This window comes from Puntigrus tetrazona, chromosome 5 (genome assembly GCF_018831695.1).
Source record: "Puntigrus tetrazona isolate hp1 chromosome 5, ASM1883169v1, whole genome shotgun sequence".
Taxonomy (NCBI): Eukaryota; Metazoa; Chordata; class Actinopteri; order Cypriniformes; family Cyprinidae; genus Puntigrus; species Puntigrus tetrazona.
In genome coordinates, this window is record NC_056703.1 from 7,162,942 (window position 1) to 7,183,759 (window position 20,818).

The following is a 20,818-nucleotide window of genomic DNA, read 5'->3' on the forward strand; positions in this document are numbered from 1 at the left end:
GGTTGCGTTTCTCTGATATAGTTTAGTGAGGTTTATACAGACGGTTCAGGCTCTTGAGCGAGAACATTTTCCTTCTGATTAAAGACGTTGTGGGCAACGCTGATTTAACTTGGACGTCTGAGGTGGAGCCAAGGAAGGAAAAGATAGATAAAAGCTAGCTAGAGTTTATTTTAGAGCAGATATTCACGCTGATATGTATCTTTTGGACTGTAACACAAATCTTTACATGGCATCTGCCGGTAAACCTCCACACACAGGACTGTCATGTAATTTCGTCACGTTTATAGATGTTTCGCCTCAAACTTCTTTCTTAATTGACTCAGCAATATAAGAGAAGACTACATCTAAACGACCCGTCTCTAGTACGTCAGCCTGCATCCGCACAGTGTGAAAAAGTGTGTTGAATTGATTTGGATTTTCTAAATATCAGATTCGGTTCTGTGCATGTCAAATATTTGCTGCATTCTCTAATTGCTGTTCGTTCTTCCCACTGACAGCGTGTTTAAAAGAGAATCATTTGGATATTCCTCATGGTCTCTCTTTCTCTCCCTCTCTCTCTCTCTTTCACTTCCTCACACGCACTCACTCACTCACTCTCTCTCTCACACACACACACACACACACACACACACACACACACAAACAAACAACCCAAGATCTACAATGAGTGCTAAAGCTTACATCTTTTCATTTTCATGCTCAAAGTCAGGAACACCCAACATGTATCGAATCAATAAACTGCTAACAGGTAACCAACTCATACTACCAAACATAAATGATGGAAAGAGTAGCTATATCAGTCGCGCATAAAAAAAATTAATAAAGTAGAATGGGAAAAATAAAAGACATTAGCAATAAAGCTGTTTTCACTTTAAGTGAAGCATCTAAGAAAAGTAAACCTCAAATGAAAAGTAAACAATTTTAAATGATATGTTTTTAAATTGATTGCAATGGTAAGAAGTAATGTTGGCAGTGAGTTATAAAATGAATGAATATATATATATATATATATATAGATATAGATATAGATATAGATATAGATATATATAGATATAGATATAGATATATATAAACGGTCCTAAATCAGCACCTGATATAACTTAATACCTACATGCATATACTTGCTTTGGTCCAGAAATGCAGACATTTAGATTTCGAGTAGTGAAAACTTTATACTGACTAATAAACCCGCCAGTGCTGCATCGGTTTTGTCCTCTCATGCAACGCGTCCGTGCAGCGGTGCATTCATCCACTCCATATTAATATTTGTACACTTAAGACACATCTGAAGTGTGTTGTGAATGTCATTGCGTTAGAAAACAAACTATCAAACCAAGTGGCATCTGCAAGTGACGCTAGTCTGTTTCTCCGGTCTAACTTTTCCTTTTTTAAGTATGTTTAATCAATTAGTCTCACTTATTTTTGCTGCATGAAGTCAGTTCTCCTCTTCTTCTTTTTTTTAATTCAGGTGTCAGAGCAGAGCGTCCACGGGTGTAGTTCATCACATGGACCGTATGTGATTCTGAAGATTCTCAAATGAGCAGGCTCTCTACCTTTAAAAGAAGAGATGCGTTAAATCCTGTCGGTTTCCAGCTATGCCAAAAGTAGTTTGAGACACATCAGAATTCTACACAGATATTTAGTGACTGCAGACTATTAGTCCTAATGCAGGCTAATTTTGTCTAATGGGCTTCTAAACATAGAGCTGAATTAAGATGCTTCACCTTTCATTTAGGGTCGTACCATTTTAGATTTTCTATCTATCTATCTATCTATCTATCTATCTATCTATCTATCTATCTATCTATCTATCTATCTATCTATCTATCTATCTATCTATCTATCTATCGGTCTGTCGAGAATGATATGCTGACATTACTCGCGTGTTGGGATTGGTTTCAGTATCTGCAAACCCTAAACAACAGTTCAGCACTTCTACAGTCAACGGCCTCCCAGGGTACTTAAGGCTTGCTTTTAACTTTCACAGATTTTCAGCTACAAGTTGCTAGTCATTCTCACATTTTTAAAGCGCGTTTTCTTTCAAGGGGGTGTGGTAAAAGTGTCGCATTCAGTGATTGTATAGGTGGTGCAAATAGCCTTATAAAACACTTGTTGGATAATGAATGAGATTTCAAGATCAGTCAGTTTAGGTATGATTACAAATTACTTTACTTTTTTTTTTTTTTTTTTTAATCACATAGTGTACATACGAAATAAATGTAAAAACAGATCATGTTGAATAATAGTATAACTATAGTATTTCCTTTATTGTTATTACTATTATTATTATTATTACTATTATTAAATACAAAGTTTTGCTTCATTCATACTTGTTTGGAATAAGTTCTTATAATTATGTTGAGTGAGCTAAAAATAATATAATTATTATAAAATATTAAAATATAATTACTATAAAATAATTTAACAGTAAGTAAAAAAATTTGGTATGGCTAATGGGAACATTTTCCAACACAGTTTGGTTCATTTATGAATAAAGAAATAATATAAAATTAAGCAACCATCTACTGTGCAAAATTATATATATAGATATATATATAGATATAGATATATAGATATATAGATAGATATAAGGCTACATTCTTTAAATTTGAATTACATCTTTAAAAAATACATTGGGAAACACTTTCTAATTTCTCACCTGAACCTGATATTTTATTTTGGTCATGCAGGAACATTTTCTTGTCTTCTAGAACACCAGAAATGATAGAGGAGCTTGAGCAAAAAGTAACAGAGTATTTGAACATGTTTTTTTTTTTTACAGTCACATAAAAACATTTATTTACAACATGTTCTGTCATGTCCCATAGTGTCATATATAGCCTATCGTTAAACAGAAAAAGCATAAACACCACTCCAGCGACAGTGAATCACCAGTCAATGGTATCTCTCCAGTTGTGATGGAGGTCAGTGGCTATAAACTTCCATCATCAGAAAGAAAATTAATTCTCTTCTAAACGCTTCAGAGAGAATATAGGATTTGCTGTTTTCTTGTTAGTTGAAGTGATCGCCTCTTTCTTATTGTCTTCCATGAGAGATGTGATTGCTCCATGCCTCAGTGGTATCCTTCAGTCGGGTCAGAACAAAGATTACAAAAACATGCAACAGCAATGCAAGTAACCCGAAAGTAATATTTACCGATTTAGAATAACTGAAACTGCTATGAATGTCATCGATAGGTACAGTTTTAATTTCAACAAAATCACTAATCCCAGTTATTGCATTAATTTATTGGCATTTCGTGTTAACGTTAATAATATGGTCGGAAAAAAAAAAAACATTTAAAATGCATATTGCAGACCTAAAAACAGCGATGCAATAGGGTAACAATCACGCCACTTGCTCACCAACAAAAACACAGGTATAATCAGAACGCAAAAATATCATTTTTAATGAACGCGATTCTAAATTAACGTGAGGGAAAAACTACATTCCCCGGTCTCGAGGCGTCACCGAAGCACTTTTATCAAAGGAGGAGCATTGTGGGATTTGAAGTGTGATTTGCGTTGCTCAGGACACTCGCGGGCATTCCGGTGGCAGGAGGACCAGTGGGTGAAATATCAGGGCGGAGCTTTCCCCGCTTTGGCAGATGGATGCCTTGTGAACTTAAAGGCAAAGTAATCAACTTAACATAAATCGCAAGATGCAATTTCACAGGGTCGGACGCCACCATACGTCCTAGCCTGTAGTAGACATGTGTTGACGACAGTAGCCTACCATAGCGTGACTGACAGTGCTGCTGAGGTAAAAATATATCCTGACACATCTCAAAAGGCGTAAATGAATAACCCACGAGGCAAGCGCATTGATCTGTAACGTATTTCTCTTAACCGAACTAGATTAAATTTACCGGTATGACGCGATGGTGCTTTGCACGGTAAGATGCTTCTGTCTGTGGATACTTTCTAAACATTTTGTTTTGTCGTACGGAAGTGATTAAAGTGTTTCGGTGCTTCGTTACGTTCGGTCCCCTTTCGCTATTCTTTTTTAAAGAATAGCGACGTTCTTGATAAATAGCCCGGTGTTAATATAGCTGTGCATCTCTATTACAAGTTAGCTTATTGCAGCTCTTTTTTTTTTAAAATGGCGATAAAGTGATCTGTGCATTCTTGTGGGATAGTTTTTACATCAAACATTTAGTCTTTGAGTTTTGCGCTAGCTGCAGCGTTGTATCGCCCATAAACACAACTGCTCTCGTGTCCTTTCTGCGTTTGTCTTGCGCAATTCACTTTCCTTTTTATATATATATATATATATATATATATATATATATATATATATATATATATATATATCGTCTATAGCAGGATCACCAGTCAGCGACATTTGACCGAATAAGCCCGCGTAGCCTATATTTGCGCACCATTTTGAGTTATCCTTTGCTGAAGTATTTTTAGCCCCGGCTCACAAATTGTGTTTTATTTCCCCTTTAAGAGCACGAACTGCGTTGGGAGGGAGGTGTCAAGCCCAGAGGCTGAATTTCGGCCAATTAAAGTCGTCGACCCCCTTTGCAATACGTCAGCCCGCTTAGGGAGGGCTCTGAGCGTGAGCGATGTGTGCGGTTTCCAAGGCAACCACTTGTCCTGACCTCCCCATCCTCCTCAGGCAAGATTGGTTTCCATGGTAATGATTGTATCTCCCCGCATGTTTCTATTCCCGTAAAGCAAGCTGAGCGAACGGTCGGAAAGTCGCCTGCTTTCCTCCAAAGTCTGTCGGACAATTTCTCTCCGCATTAGTTCTGCAAGAAATGCGATGGTGTGATATTAAGCTATAGCCCGCATTGGCCAGGGTGAAACCATACGTGATTGTTTTTTTCACTAACGCAGATAAATTAGCACGTTTTCCATTTGTGTAGCCTGTTAATAAATACGGAGCTGCAAAATTTAAATAACTGTTAAATGCGTGGTTTGAAGTTGTCCTATATGGGTTGGCTACTCTGGCAAAAAAAAACAGCCTAAGCAGAACACCTTTAATGATCTAATTAATTAAAAATGAAGAGCCCTGCTTAAGATGCAGCCTAGTTTTTTTTTTTTTTTTTTTTTTTTAGAAGAATCAACGACTTTCTTAGGAAATGTTTGAGAGCTGATGTCATATGTGACAAATGAGCCTCTCCTGTCTGAGCCGTTCTAGCTCTTCTGGAATTTCAGCTTCCTGTAACCTGTTGAGACTCATCTGCATGCCACGGACTGAGGGTGTGTTCACCAAAGGGATGGGGGTGGTGGGGAGGGGAACTGGAGAGATACAGAGAATGAAAGAAAGAGGGAGCTGTATCTCTCCTTCACACAGGTACGCACACACACACACACACACACACACACACACACACAAACTCTTTTTATAGCTCTTTTTATCTCCCAACACAAGCACAAACACACACGCATACGCAGCGTTTAGGTATTTGCTTATATTCTCGATAAAGAACACAGACTGCATTTAAGAAATATTATTTTCATTTCATTAGATTTAGTTTTTACTCAAACTAAACTCGAAGTTAAGTAGTATTTCACCGCTAACCCAGCTGCGGCGTTCTGTAGTGGTGTTTACTTTTTCATCTTTAGTCACATCCATAAAGTTACTCTTTATATTTTGTTGCTATGCAATCGTGATTATGAACACATTTGCATGCATCAAACAAATTAATCAGTATTTTTTGTTAATGCATTCCATGGAGTAAGAATATCCACAAAATGTACATTTTCTCTATATATATATATATATATATATATATATATATATATATATGCATGTTTATGTGTGTGCATATCATAAAATATGTAGCTATCCTTTATTTCAGGGTTTAGACACACAACCTTTCTGTTTTTAACAGCCAGAAAAAGGCTTTTCTTTAGCTCTGTCCTTGATCTGGTAATCAATTTCATTGATTTCAACATGAATGGCAGCCTTGGTTCAGACCAAAGTACAAATAATGACCCCCAGGATTTTAAAAACGCACCAAGACTTTGTAGTAGTTTACTCTAGGTAAAACATCATCTGGTTAAAATTAAAACGAGATTGCGTTAACCGCGGCTGTAGTTCACAGTGCCAGAAATTATTCTCCTCACTACCCTCTTCAGTCGAAGGGGGGTGCATTTTTGATGGCTTCTAGGTGGATGTGGACATTGAGGTGCGCGCGCACGGACGGATGCACGCCGCCGTAGGTAAACCCCAGCACGCGTGGAATACGATTAAAACACCCGCACAAAGTAAACAAGCAAGCAAAACTAAAACGCATGTAACATTTTCACATTAACGTCAAATGTTAAAAACATTACAGGTAGGCTGCATCACGCCATTTTATCTTAAGAAAGCCCGATTCTTCGAAAACAACCAACGGGCAAACAGCGTGAAATATAGATGGTCCTTAATAAAAATGTGTTCTGTAATGCGGTGGCGACGCGCAAGTGAAACGCTCCTCGGCGCTCATGTCGGGATGCGTGTTTTACTTGCGTGCCTACTCCTCCCTCCAGCTCAACGGAGCGTGCGCGTGCGCGGGCTCGCCCACGTGCGCGCGCTGCAGGGTGACAGCGGAAGACAGAGGTTGCGCGCGTGCTTGCACGCACCGCTTTAGATTCGCGGGGATGAGCGAATTAGCGGGAAACGCGCTCTTTCCTCCAAAACCGCCATTCGCGACGTACAGCTCGCGCAGAAACGTGAGCGCCCGCGGAAGCGGCAGCTATACGGCCGTTCTCAAGAGTGTAGCCGGTGCCCTATTTTTATCCTTCAGCCTGTGTGCGTCACGAATCCGATGGCTGTGGTGACACTATGCGTTGATTTCGAGGTTCGCCTACTAATGCTCTCCTGCAGAGGGCCCATTTCTCCTTGAAGTGCTTAGACCGCTGTGTGTATGTGCGAGTGAAATATTAGAAGTAACAATTTCCTCTGAAAATACGAACATCAAATCAGCTGTGCCAGTAATGACAAGCTCACGCAGGCTATCTAAAATATACCAACAGCATTTTCCGATTTTTCTGCTTCTCGTAGGGTTGTTTTCCAGCCGCACATCGATCCGCATATTTCAGAAGATTATCTATTAAACACAAAAAAGTAGTTTAAACTTGATTACGTGCGTGACCCTGGAACGCAAAACCTTCAGGGTCAATTGTTTGAAATTGAGGTTTATGCAATAACTGAAAGCTGAATGAATTTGCTTTCTGATGACGCATGGCTTGTGAGGATGGGACAAAATGTGGCTGATATAAAACTATTTGAAAATCTTGAATCTGAGGGTGCAAAAAAAAAAAGAAAGAAGAGAGAATCACCCTTTAAAGACGTCCAAAATAAGCCCTTAGCAGTGCATATTATTTATCAAAAATTAAGTTTAAACATGTTTATGTTAGAAAATGGAAAAAAAAATCCTGATCTCGGAACATGGATTACCATAATGACTTTTGGCATAAAATAAAAATCTGTAATTTTAACCCATGCTATGTATTGTTGGCTATTGCTGCAAATATACCCGTGCTACGTATGGCTTTGTGGTCCAGGCTTCACATCTAAACAAATGGTTATTTAATTCAAGACAAAATCGCTATGTCAGAAATCCCATTTCCAAAATCTTTCAGGTTAACGTTTTAGAAATATTTACATTCGCATCGTACGTGTTTATGAGCATACATGCTGTTATGAGCATTTATGAGATTTTTAATTTGTATTACTGAGCATGCAGCGTTTTTCTCTTTGTTTCTCATAAGCTCTTGTTTCTTCTCTTACGTACAGGCTATGCACTCAATCTCGGACGTATGGGACTATGTTTGGAACGCTAAACAAACATGGCCTGCTCTCCTTCGGAAGCTTGCAGCGTGGGTTGCTGCTGGCTGCGTTGTGTGCCGCTGTAGGGAGTGTCTCTGTACTCAGGAAATTCTTCTCAGGAAGTGGCGTATAGGTTGGTTACATGTGCAGTCCACTCTTCATACGCTCCCTCTACTGGTGTCCACTCTGTCGCTCTCCCAGACAGAATTAAACGCTTTATACCCTACAGAACACAAGGGAGGGGGGGGTTCGAGAGAGTGTTTGTCTAGCCAACAATTGGTTGAATGTGAAACGCAAATCTAATTTTAGACACCTTGACCTGTTTATTTGACCTTCCTTGCATTGAAAAGTATTTATTTAAATTAAACTCTAACGGCTTGCTTCTAATGCAATTAACTGAACGCGTACATCTTCGACACCGGTTTTGTTCCTAAACAAGCCTGAAATGTTAAATTTGTCCGATGCAAAAGAAGCATTTCCTGTTCATAGTTTTGTAAGCCAGAAGGATTAACAAGACATGTTTGTCTGCTGAGAGAAGCAGAGAGAGGAAGACGGAAAGAAAGAGAGGGGAGGGGGGTCAAAAGCAGACGCATAGTTGTGTTTCGTTTTTTTGTTCTGCAAAAAGTTTGCGAATTTGGGTTTTTCCTTCGCTAGCAGAAATAAATGCTAAACGTCGTACGCTTAGCGACGGAGTTACAAAGCGTGTCTTTTAAAACGCCGCCGTTTTGGATGCAAAAAAAAAAGAAAAGAAAGAAGTGAGACGTGGTCTTAGAGTTGGTGGAATCAGGTCAAAGAATTCCTGAACCATGTTCGGGAAATATGGAACACCCGGAATTCCAGGGGTGGGGCCATAGCGAGAGAGAGAGCACTCCATAAACAAATACTCCGGCAAATGTTAATCGAACACACATGCTCTCTCTCACGAAGAAGAGGGGGAGAAAAGGGAGGGAGCGGGTACTTTCCAAGTCTCCTACAGAAAATCTCCCTGAGTTTGCAAAGTTCTTGTTAATAACGCGCGCCTCGTTCTGTTCTGCGACGAGTGCAAAACTCTGCCGTGCTCGAAACGCGTTTCGTTTGCGCTTTACCCTTTTTATCAACCACCCCTTTAGGCCTTTTGACTGATCCACATCTAAATAAAGCTTCATTTGAGAGAGAAAAAATTGCTGTTGTAAACATATTTGACAAACTGCGAACTGAAGCCCGGACCTTTTTGGAAATAGACATGGAGTTGGGTGAGCATTGTTGCCTCGGTATAAAGTCACTAATGCTCATTCAGGTGAAGCACTGTTTTTATCCTAAATGACTGCTGAAATTAAATGTCATTCACCTTTTTCTTCCGTGTCAGTATCTGAAGCAATTTGCTCAGAGCTTCTGACTGTATATAGAGCTCTAGTGTGGGTTGCCTGAATCTAGGGCAGAGAGTAAGTACTCCACTGAAGTCAGCACTTAATGTAGCACTAGTAAGCGCTCTTATTCTCATATGAGGGCCGACAATCAAAAATTGCGCTATATTAGAGCTGCTGTCTCTTTTTTTTGAATAAATGCCTGTAAAGCCTGTTTGAATATTTGAAGCATGAAATGTTTCACCACAAATAATAAAGTCAGTATGTTATTTCTATAAAATGTATGCCACAAAGCATAGCTGACATATTTTAGAAGTATCTTCCTACATGTGAAAATGTTAAGGAGACCACTTTTTAATTGTATTTGTTATTTTAAATGCATAATTAACACGTGAATGAAAATTCTGTTATCATTTACACATCCTGATCACTTGACTCCGTCCTTCTGTAGAACACAAAAGAATATATATATATATATATATATATATATATATATATATATATATATATATATATATATGAGTATGTATGTGTGTGTGTGTGTGTGTGTGTGTGTGTGTGTGTGTGAGTTAATGGAGTCCATTTTTTTACCGCTGGACTTTCATTTTGTCGACAAAACAGTTGTTAAAAACATCTTTGGCAAAAGAAAGAAAGCCATGAAGGTGAGTAAAAGAGTAAAGAGTGGCAATGTTATTTTTTGAATGAGATATCCCTTGAAGTGTCATTCTTATATAATTATAGATATAGTTCTTGGCAAAATGTTGCTATGCAACAAATACATTGAATCCGGCACAATGATATGTAATGGTATCGTGGATTATAGCATGATAGCGGATGAAAAGTTGTTTTGATCGATCAGAAGTAACGACCTTGACTAACTGTTCTGTAAACGTTCCACCTTTTCTAATAGCATAATACCAATAGCGGTTTGGGAAATTAGGTCAGCAGAGTCCGTCCGTCTTGGACATGGTAAAGAATGAAAATTACTACGATGAAGTGTTTGAGAGCCATTTCAGGAAAAGGTTCTGAAAGGTTGCACTCGGAAATGTCTCCGAACATTAGGATGAAGCTCTGTGCAAGTGTGTGCATGCGAGTTTGTGTGTTTGCGCCTTTTGTGTACATGCATGTGCTTGTGTTTGCGCTGGTGTCTGTCTCTGTGCTGCGTGCAGCTCCTCCAGTCCTCAGCTCACAGGGTGTGGGTGAGCTGTTTGAACTCGGTGGTTAAGCTGGTAGACTGAGATGAATGCAAGAGGAGCTCAGTCTCCTCTTTGAAGTTTGACACGGGGGGTTACCCCTCCCACCAGGAGGGGCTTCGGCGAAGAATGAGAGAGAGAGAGGGGAAAGAGAGACAGAGAGAAAAACTTTACTCTTGTTTTTTGTGAGAAACACTAGAGGTCCAGCTTGACTCTCAAATTGTCAAAAGGCTTTTTCTCGTTTTAATTACTTTCTCGGAGAATAGCTGCGCTGCTACGCTACGCCTGTTCTCCTAGTATCTCAGTATTGGAAAACTTTTCAAAGACAGATGTTGAAAAGCTCAGTTTTTTTAAATATTGTATTCGAAACATGTGTAAAGTGTTCAAAGTCGTTGTCTGTCAAATAAGCCACTGGAGTGATATAGCGGGAAAGTCCCTTTTAAAGAAATTAGCACATTAGTTGAAGACCTCCCACTCTCACTGTCTCTCTCTCTCTCTCTCTCTCACACACACACACACACACACACAAGCATGCTGTGTCGTGTCTGGGAGACACTTAAAAGGGAGGCCTGGCCAGGTGTGCAGCAGAGACTGAGGATGATACAGGTATGAGCAAGCCCTTGACGGATCTAGCAACAGACTCAAGGACTCTGCTCTGGCTTGTTATCCCTCATCTGTTTCTCCTTCTTCTCTACTGTGTTTTTAAACATGCTGCTAAATCATTTAGAATTTTCCGTTTCTAAAAAATCTTTGAAATAGCAGTATACCGTTCCACACGAGTGAAATAATTAGACGAATTTTGGAATTGTTAGTATTTTTCACACCCATAAAATTATTTTTTTGAATTATGAAGACAGTGGAGAAAGGACAGGAAATGTTTCAAGCCAGATTCAAACTTTTGTTGGCCACGTGATCACCACAGGTCAATGTGAGCATACATGCACCACTAAGCCACAGCTTTTGATCATAAATGATTTATATTTACACCACCATTCAAAAATATGGGATTAATAAAACAGAAGAAGTGCATATATAAATCTCCTTCACCAAGCCTGCATTTAGTTGATCAAAAATATAGTAAAAATGTAATTTGAAATGCTCACAATTTTATAAATTCTTTTTAAAATCTAATTTATTCATATGAAGGCAAACCTGAAGGTGTCACATGACCATACAGAAATCATAATTTGATTTAGAGCTAATCAAAAATCTTCCTAATATCAGTGTTGAAAACAGTTCTTCAGTGCTTCATGTTTTTTCTGGAGGAAGAGCGGAAAGGTCAACATTTTTTGTAAAAACATTTTTACTGTCATTTTGATCATTTAAATGCACCATAACTGAATGAACACATGAAAACAACAACAACAAAATCTAAAGTTTTATTTCTAAAGTAACTTTAAAGTAGCTGGTAGGCCTTCGGTAGATTCCCACCACTTGAACCGATCAAACGTATGCCTCGAACGCGTTTACATTAGCACATTGGACCTTTACTTGGTAAGATCCAATGCTTTGTTTTAGCTTGCAGTACCTGACCAACAACTACCAGCATTGTTTCTGAAGCTCTGCCACACCCTCACGTAGCCCAGGGCTCTATGGGTCACCCTATCCCGCTGTCCTCATCGAAGACAAAGACTTCTCCAGAATCCCTCATTGTATGACACATGGTATAGGTCTCGGTTTTCTTCTTCATTCAGGAGGTGTGGCCTTAGAGGATGTTTTTGCCAACAGGCATCATCGGCACATATAAAAACAATAGCTAACAGCCGTTGCCATACGTGTGCGTTTGTGTTTGTCCATTCAAAGATGCCTTTAAATAGACGCTCACTGAGAGTTTGCCTTCTGAAATGTGTGACTGTCTGAAGCCAAAATAGTAAAACAAGTCATCTGCAACCATTACATACCTCTTTATAAGAGATAAGACTCTTAGTCGATGGAGCAAATCAATTGTTTAAACAGCTGGCATGTCTACTACTTTTTTGTTTTGGGGAGTAAATGTGTCTGTGTTGATGTGCAAATAAGTTTGCTGTGTTTTCCCATAACAGTTGACTGTATGTACACGTTTCTGTATGTGTGTGTGTGTGTGTGTGTGTGTTCAGGGACGTGTCAGGTGTTTACACACACTGTAGATGCAGTGACTTTGGTGCCTCCAGTGGCAGATTTATGACGGTGTCTTTTAAACAGTGATTGCAGACACATACACACACTGACGTACTGCTTTGTAGGAGGTTAGATTAGTTTTGCCTCCCGCTGTAAAAACGACATCCTGAAATTGTCTTCTATAGTGAGCAAATAGCAATCAAACATCATCCTTTTATCGCTTATCTGTACAATTTGCATATTTGTAGAGTTGTAGTGTTTCAAGCAGTCCAGTCAAATACGTTGAACTGTGTACCTTGCCTCACTGTACGCAGTACGGGCAGAATATGTAGAATGACTGGGATTCGGGCTCGTTTATGATGTGACCGATATTCACACAGAGCAGTAACGAACACGAGTGCTGTTTTCTGTGAAGTGAATCAGAAAGTGACTGATGAGCTGAATAAGAATCCACCAACAAAAGAAGAGTGGATAGTAACTGAAAAGGATACGTTTGATATGGAGAAAATGACCTTTTCTCTTAGTATGGATACATTTTATAAGAACTGGTTGAAATGGATAATACACAGGAAAATAGATAGTAAATAAGTAGTGTTTTACAGTGAATGCTCAGTGAATATTTATTTATTTATGTCCCCCCATATATGTGAGGTACTTACTTAATGGAAATACATTGTATGGGCTGAACTTTAAGGACTTAATTGATGTTGGTAAGTATAAATAATTTAAACTTTTATTCATATAATTTCTCAGTTTTGTTATACTTTGTTCTTTTGTGTATTAGTATTGAAAAGGTAACTGGTATTTTAGGTATTTTTATAAATATTTGATAAAAATAACTGTATAAGAAAGATGTAAGAACTGTATGCGATGCCTATTTTGTTTGTGTTATTGTGTTAATCTTATGCTATGTTATGTTATAAGAAATTATATATACAGTATATATATATATATATATATATATATATATATATATATATATATATATATATATATATATATATATAAGAAATTATAAGTTATAAGAAATTATATATACAGTATATATATACACATATATATATATATATACATATATATATATACATATATATATATATATATATATATATATATATATATATATATATATATATATATATATATATATATATATATATATATATACATGCATACATATACATATACATGCATACATATACATATACATATACATATATTTTTCTTTTTTTCTCACTTATAAACACTTTAAAATACAGACCTTTACATTCATATACATTCCTCCAAATTTCAGACAATAATAAGACTCAATGATAAAACTAAGTAAATATATAAATGAATAAAAAGGATTGTTTTGCTCATGACTGTACTGAGTAGGCTCTTAAAGAATTTGCTGAATAAAATCATGTTTTAGTTATGTTTTCCCAATATTTTTATATAAAAAAATATCTACATCTATCTATTTATCTGTTTTCATTATTTTAGAAGCTTGTAAACCACGGGCAAAATATTGTCCTCATTTGAATTTTAGTTTAGGGGATGTTCGTTTTGCACAGCTGTCTGTTGTGGTTACTTGGATGGATGGAGAAATGCTTTTTTTTTAACATTTGTTACCTTTAGCAATGCTTTAGCAAAGCGTAATTACACACATTTGCATCTTAACATTTACCTGCTAACAACAATTGACAAAAGCCAGAAGCAATTATAAAATGATGATTTACTGAGAGGAACAATTTACAGAGGAAATGGCTTGTCTGTTTCACACAAGGTACATGTGAGTGTGTGTGTGTGTGTGTGTGTGTGTGTGTGTGTGGCGCTCATAAGAAGGGGCAGGTCTCATTAATCCATTTTACAAGCCAGAGATGAGGAGCGATACGGCACAGATCCTGATTTACAGCCTGTGAGCTTCTGTGAGTGATAAAATATGTTTACTATCCTCCTACATGTAAACCTCAGCACCCCACCCCTCCAACTGTGCCCAGACAAAACACCAGTTACACTGACAAATGCCGGCATACGGAAAGACTCACGATCAAATATTAGTTACGGTTGTCTAAAATTTCAATGAATACAAATGCATTTGACCATAAACTATATAGCCCTGTGGTCTAATTTCCATTTAATTAATTCGGTCCACTCTTGTTCTCTTCCTTTAATCTCAGGCCTAATCACCAACTGGTGAGGAACACCGATCTGAAGTATAATTTTCACTAAGAAACCTCCATCCTGGAAGACCTTTTTCTTATTTTGGGTGGATAGTTATTAGAGAAATTGAACACTTATGCAGCAGATTCTTTTGAGAACTGACTTAAGGTGATTGTCTTGATTAAATACGTATTAGTAGCTTGGGAAACGAGGTATAGGTGAGCTTCTGATCTAAATATACTTCTGGTCTTTCTTCTGTTATGTCATTATGGGAAAAAGATTAAAATGGTACCAGACCATGGGAAGTTTTTGTCTTTGGATCACTATTTGGTTAGTAAGAAGTTTGGGGTCGGTAAGATTTTCATTTATTTAAATCAGAAGTAAATGCATCTTTTTTTTTTTTTTTTTTTTTTTTTTTTTTTTTTTTTTACAGTAAAAACAGCAATATTGCGTTTGTTATATTGTACAATTTAAAATAACTGCTTATTTTAATACATTTAAAATGTAATTTATTCATATGTAATTAATTTTCAGCATTATTCCAGTCTTGAGTGTCACACCATCTTTTAGAAATAATTATAAAATGCTCAAGATACATTATTATTCAACTATGTCTATTCTGCTATGTCTAAAAAGTTGAATATCGCTTAATATTTTTGTTTAAAAAATATTGTTCAATTTAATGCATCCTTACCAAATAAAATGAATTGCTCATTTTTTTAACATATATGAACTTGTAAAAACTGTCCTTTGAAAACCTGAAATAACAATGAGATGCTTTATTTTTTTTGTCATCCGGCAATCGTATATTTCTCGATTTTTCTTCTTCAGAAACATTGCATTATTGATAACTTACAGTGCTATGTTTGCTCATCCTTGTCATCATGATGCAAATGTAGCGTATTGTCTCTGTTATCACTGATGAAATAAAAAACGCTTTGTTAGTTTCATCAGTAATTGCGTTGACAAAATGAACGCTGTTGTGACTAATGCTATATGCATCCCGTTTACCAGTTCTGCCATAAAATAAATTCTTTTCTTTTTTTTATTTGCTCTTTTCCTCTGTCTTTGGCTGAAGGGACAGCTCGTCCAGCTGGGCTCGAATCACCCTTGAATCTCCAGCGGTATAGCGAGGGAGCAGGAAATAGAACGGGAGGCGTTAACCCGATAAGACTGCTGTTGCAGAGCGGGGACACTCTGTGTCTCTCTCTCTCTCTTCCTCCCTCCCTCATTCGCTCTCTGTCACCCTCTATCTCTCCATTCTTCTCCCTCCTTACAGTTGCTACAGGCTCTTACATAAGCCAGTTGGATATTTTCAGCCTCTCAGCACAGATGCAGTCAAGTTGAAGAGAACGCATTAAATATTTCATTTTGCCTCCTCCCAGACCTGTCTAGTTGGGGTGAATCAACATTATAATACTACGCTGTTTTTATCAGCGTGTCCGTGTTTGTTTCAGAATGGCGATCGATCCGATGCTCTTCCCATTCAAATGCGGGTTCGTTTATGTAGAGAAGGAAAGAAAATGAACAGCGGATGGGCAGCGGTAGGTGGGAAACACCCTTGGTGATTTCCTCTATAACATCGATTTAGTAAACTGACCTAAAAAAAACACTTTAATTATGTAACTTTAACTCTCAAGGATCTCAAAGAGAGTCAATATTAGCAAGGTGATCTCTGTATATGATGACTGAAGACTGGTTAGGAACATACATATATATATATATACATATATACATTATTGTATCCGTACTAAACGGCTTCCAATGGGAATTCAATAGGTTGAATATAACTCGCTGCGTGTGTGTAGTGCTGAAGTCACAGATGGAACATAGAGTTATGCAACACAAGGAGAGGCCATTTTTCACAGAACAAGAGACGTCCAGAAGTGAGGACGGTGACAAAATGCATGTGTCTAGTATTTTATAGTGTTTTGTGGATATTTTCTGACCTCTGAACCTCATTCATGTAAACCACATTGTTGGACTCGGTTTTCCAGCATGCATCGTAACACGACTGCCAGCGTTTGTACTATTCCCTGCATTCGCAGCGATGTTGTCGTGTCTGTCGTTGCCTTCCCATTACGCGTTGTACGTTTTCTCTAAAGAACACGATTTTGAGTGTCGCCGTCGTTGTGTTTCATGTGTGGAGTGCTAAGGATAATACGTGCCGGGTTAAAGTTATAATTGTTATGTTTTACAACAGTGGTCCTTTTTGAATAATTTCTTGGAACAAAAAGCATCAAAATGCATTGTTTAACCTAATAGATAGCGCTGTGCGGTGAGGCATACAAATCATCCATCCACGCTGTGCCGTTCGGTTGAGAAACACAACTGCTTTTGAAGCATTTGCCTTCCAAATACTGCTCATAACTAATTAAAACAAGGTTATGACTGCGAGGAAGGACTGCTGTGGGTCATTTGACATGTATATGTATGTATATAACTGACTAATAAAATAAATATTTTAAAATTAATATTAACCTCTCTTGTTCTTATTGTTGGTGCGTGCTCAAGGTTGTGGATCCCTTAGATCTACTTCACGTATGCATGTACTTTCTGTGTAAGCTTTGTATAGTTGCGTTCAGGTTATCCTGATTCACCAACAATAGCAAAAGACAGAACACCGTTTCAAATGACTCATTCTTTTTCTGAGAGGATGTGATGGCTCGGACTGAATCCGCATCCCTTACTCAAAGGTGTAGCTAATTAGTTTTATGAATCATCGGAAAGCGATAATTAACGTTAACGTGTTGTGGGGAATTTGCTGCTAATTAGGTCAAAGATGTAGAAAAACAGATGAATTTCTTATAGATAAAAGTTAGTCTATTCTCTCACTTCGAATTCTCCATTCTGCTTTAAAAACCAGTCTAAATAATGTATCAAAGCATGCATGTACTTTATGGTCTTGTATCTTAAAAAGCATTTCTGTAGCGATCCTGTTTTTGAGATGCTGTCTGCTTATTTGGTCTGGTGGAGACGATATCGGAGGACTTGATCACACCCGGTCATTATGGAGACCCCATCAGGCCACTAAGGATGATTTGTCGACAGTTACAGAGCGCGCACATGATTTTGTAATCTGTACTATTAATCAAGATTCTCAGATTCAATCTGAGACAATTTCAGCAACATAATACAACATTTAATGCCTTTTGAACCCATATTAGTTGACCAGGTTGTTGTTTAGCCGCAAGCTGTCTAACTCTGTTGAATCTTGAAATCGCTACAAAGAGGGAACATCTTACAAATCATGCAAATCTTATAAATGTAATCAGTACCGATTCTAAAACCGCGATGCTCAGCTCTCTAAATAACAGTAAGAACTGCTTGGTGACCCGAGGGGAGCTGTGTAGTATGACAATCACATGAATCACCGTTCATTTTCAAACCTCCAATCCAAACAAAACATGAATCTTGACAAGGGTGCGTTTGATCCGTCTATGCAACAAGGTAGCAATTTCTTCAAAAGAAGAGAGCTAAACAATATAGAACATTTACATCAGAGTTTTCAAGCTTTTAGGAGACAGCTAGACCCTTTGAATGAAACATCGTCGGAACAGCCAACGATCTTTCCTCTGGTGCACTTGAATGCACCGTAGATATGAATGTGTGATAAGGATTTCAAAAACAAGGCACGCTCAATCTGCGCTCCTCTTCTGCTGTGTGTTTCGCACATCATGGCTGGTCTGGCTTTCCTTGTCTCTTTGCAATTTTCATATTCTTCAAAGAGAGATGGTTCACACTGTGGGCAATTGTAATTAGGTCATCGTCTCCTCTCCCCCGTTCTCTTTCGGCCTCGCTCTCTATCTTTTCACTCTCTTTTTTTATACCATCTATCACTCTTATTTCTCTCATCCTTGCACCTTCCACCCTCTCCCTTCATATTTTCTTGGATCGGTTTACAATGCAAGCGAGTGGTGAAGAAGAAAGCAGATTAGATGCCCCCTTTGCAAGACAGCTGAGGGGGAGGATACGCGTTAGAGCTGGGGAGCTGGAAATAGGCGGCTATATTTGGTGTTGCAGAATGTGTTAGGCAGGAGATGGAAAGAAATTGCAATTCTGTTTACAAGGCATGGAGGCTGGGTAGCAATGTGGGGTCTAAGGAGCTTTGGGTCTGGAGGCCTCTCTGGCAGTCTCTCTTTCTGGCTGCTGTAGGCCTATGGATGCTTGCTTTGACAGTGGAAACCGAAGTGAAGGGCACTGGGCAACCTGCAAGAAGGGATAAGTATCATGCTTTAGCTTCAGATAATGTTCGTCCGAAAGAAAAACTCGCTTACTTGAGGGTGGGTGGTAATTACGGCCGCACGTTCGGAGTTAACGCACAACCTTTGTGACAGTAACTGATGCTTAGCCTCCCGATATAACCAGAAAAATCATGAGAAACTTGAGAATCCTAATTAGCATTTTAATGCCGATCTGTGATGAAGATGGTGCTTTTGAGATTAGAGAATCATATTGCTGATTGCTTACACAATCTAATGTTTTCATGGAGAAAGATAATTCCCCACGTACTTCATAAGGCAAGTGTTGTGTCACATTAATAATGTAATGGAGCCCATGCGGACCCCTGCATTTTATCCAAAATAGTACTGAATGGACGGACTGTTTATGAAAATAATTTTGTGCCTCTTTAAGCAGCTTGAATGATTATGTTCTCTGTAGATTCGGACTTATACAAACTACTTAAAATAGTTTTCAAACATATGTAAATACAAGTAAAAGATGATATGTCCTTTTCTTTTATACATTTTAATGCATTGTTATTTGTCAAGGATGTCTGAAACTGATCCAAAGTTAATTGCATTTAATTGGATCCTAAAAAAAGGTATAATGTTGCACACAAAAACTGTTTATAACATTGATAATATTAAAAAATGTTTCTTGAGCATTAATTTTTAAAGGATCATGCGATACCATGTTGCACAAGTATTTTGTTTATTTATTGATAACCCTAAACCACAACTCACCACTTTATGTGGAACTCATTGTGTATGTACTCATTATATGTGGAAAAAAAGTCCAAAGTAAAATAAGTGGATTTGGCAATATGGCCTTCACTCATTCTCTCTCCTAGGACCTGTTCAGTCAAAAATAAAAAGAATAAATAAAATAATGAAAATTTCTGTTCACTTTCAGAGTTTCCCGAGCATGCCCTCTTTCGCCCATTGGTTGGAAAAACTATTAGCCTTGCTCCAAACTGACAACTGACACGATTCATTCAGTGTCATTCATTCAGCTCCACCGCACCGTTGTTATAGTTCACTATTAAAATAAGCCAATAAACTACAGTTAAAATAAAATACAATTTCACTGAAATTAAATACAAAAAAACATTTTATTTCAGCTCGTAGCCAAAGAAGCATTTCTCATTTTCAGTGTTTGAGTTTAACTTAACATACTAATATGAAAGTGAAAAGGAATTAAAACTATACAGACATGTATAAAAATAATTAAAATACAAGATAAAATTAAAATGACAAGAAAATGTATTAAAGTGAAAGCTAATTCAAAATATTAACAAAAACAATAAAAGCATTTCAGTCAGGCTATACTAAAAAAAACCCCCAAATAAACACTACTTTTCTGTTTACACTTTTCAGAGGAATCCACCAACAAAAGGCTAACTTATAGCTGTATATGCACATTAATTTGATATATAAAATATTATTTTAACATATTTTAAAAATACCACGACCATCTGTTCATATAACAGCCCGGAGAGTTGGTAAAGCTATGGTTTCTGGTGAAAAGAAAGAAAATATAGTACTAGATATTATAGAGGCTGCAAGAAGTGCCCTAGATCCTAGATGGAAAAGATCCAAGATTAATAGTCTTTCAAATATATGCCATAATGTGTACCGATACAGATGTACCAAGTGTAGCGCATCTGCCAAGAACAGAAATTCACTTGAATTCTTGTCATTTAAAAACATATATATTTTTGTAATTGTTCGAAAATACTTGAATATTTCAAGTGGAGTTTTTAATGTTCATTAAATGACAGTCAAACTCTAAACAAGTCTATCTGAAATCCTCCAGAGCCACATGTGCATTTAAAAAAAAAGAGAATGCGAGAAGTGTGACAAGCCTGTTAGCATCACTGTGTTTTTTTCTGAATGCGTCAGTGAATGAGACGGAACGAGTGAGAGCAGTGACAATGCTGATATGTATGCTTGTAAATATGTACCTCGCTCATTTGAATCATGCTGTGTGTATTTGTGCGTTTGAGAGAAAGTTGGAAGGAGGGCTCCGAGCTATTCCCGCCCTCCCTGA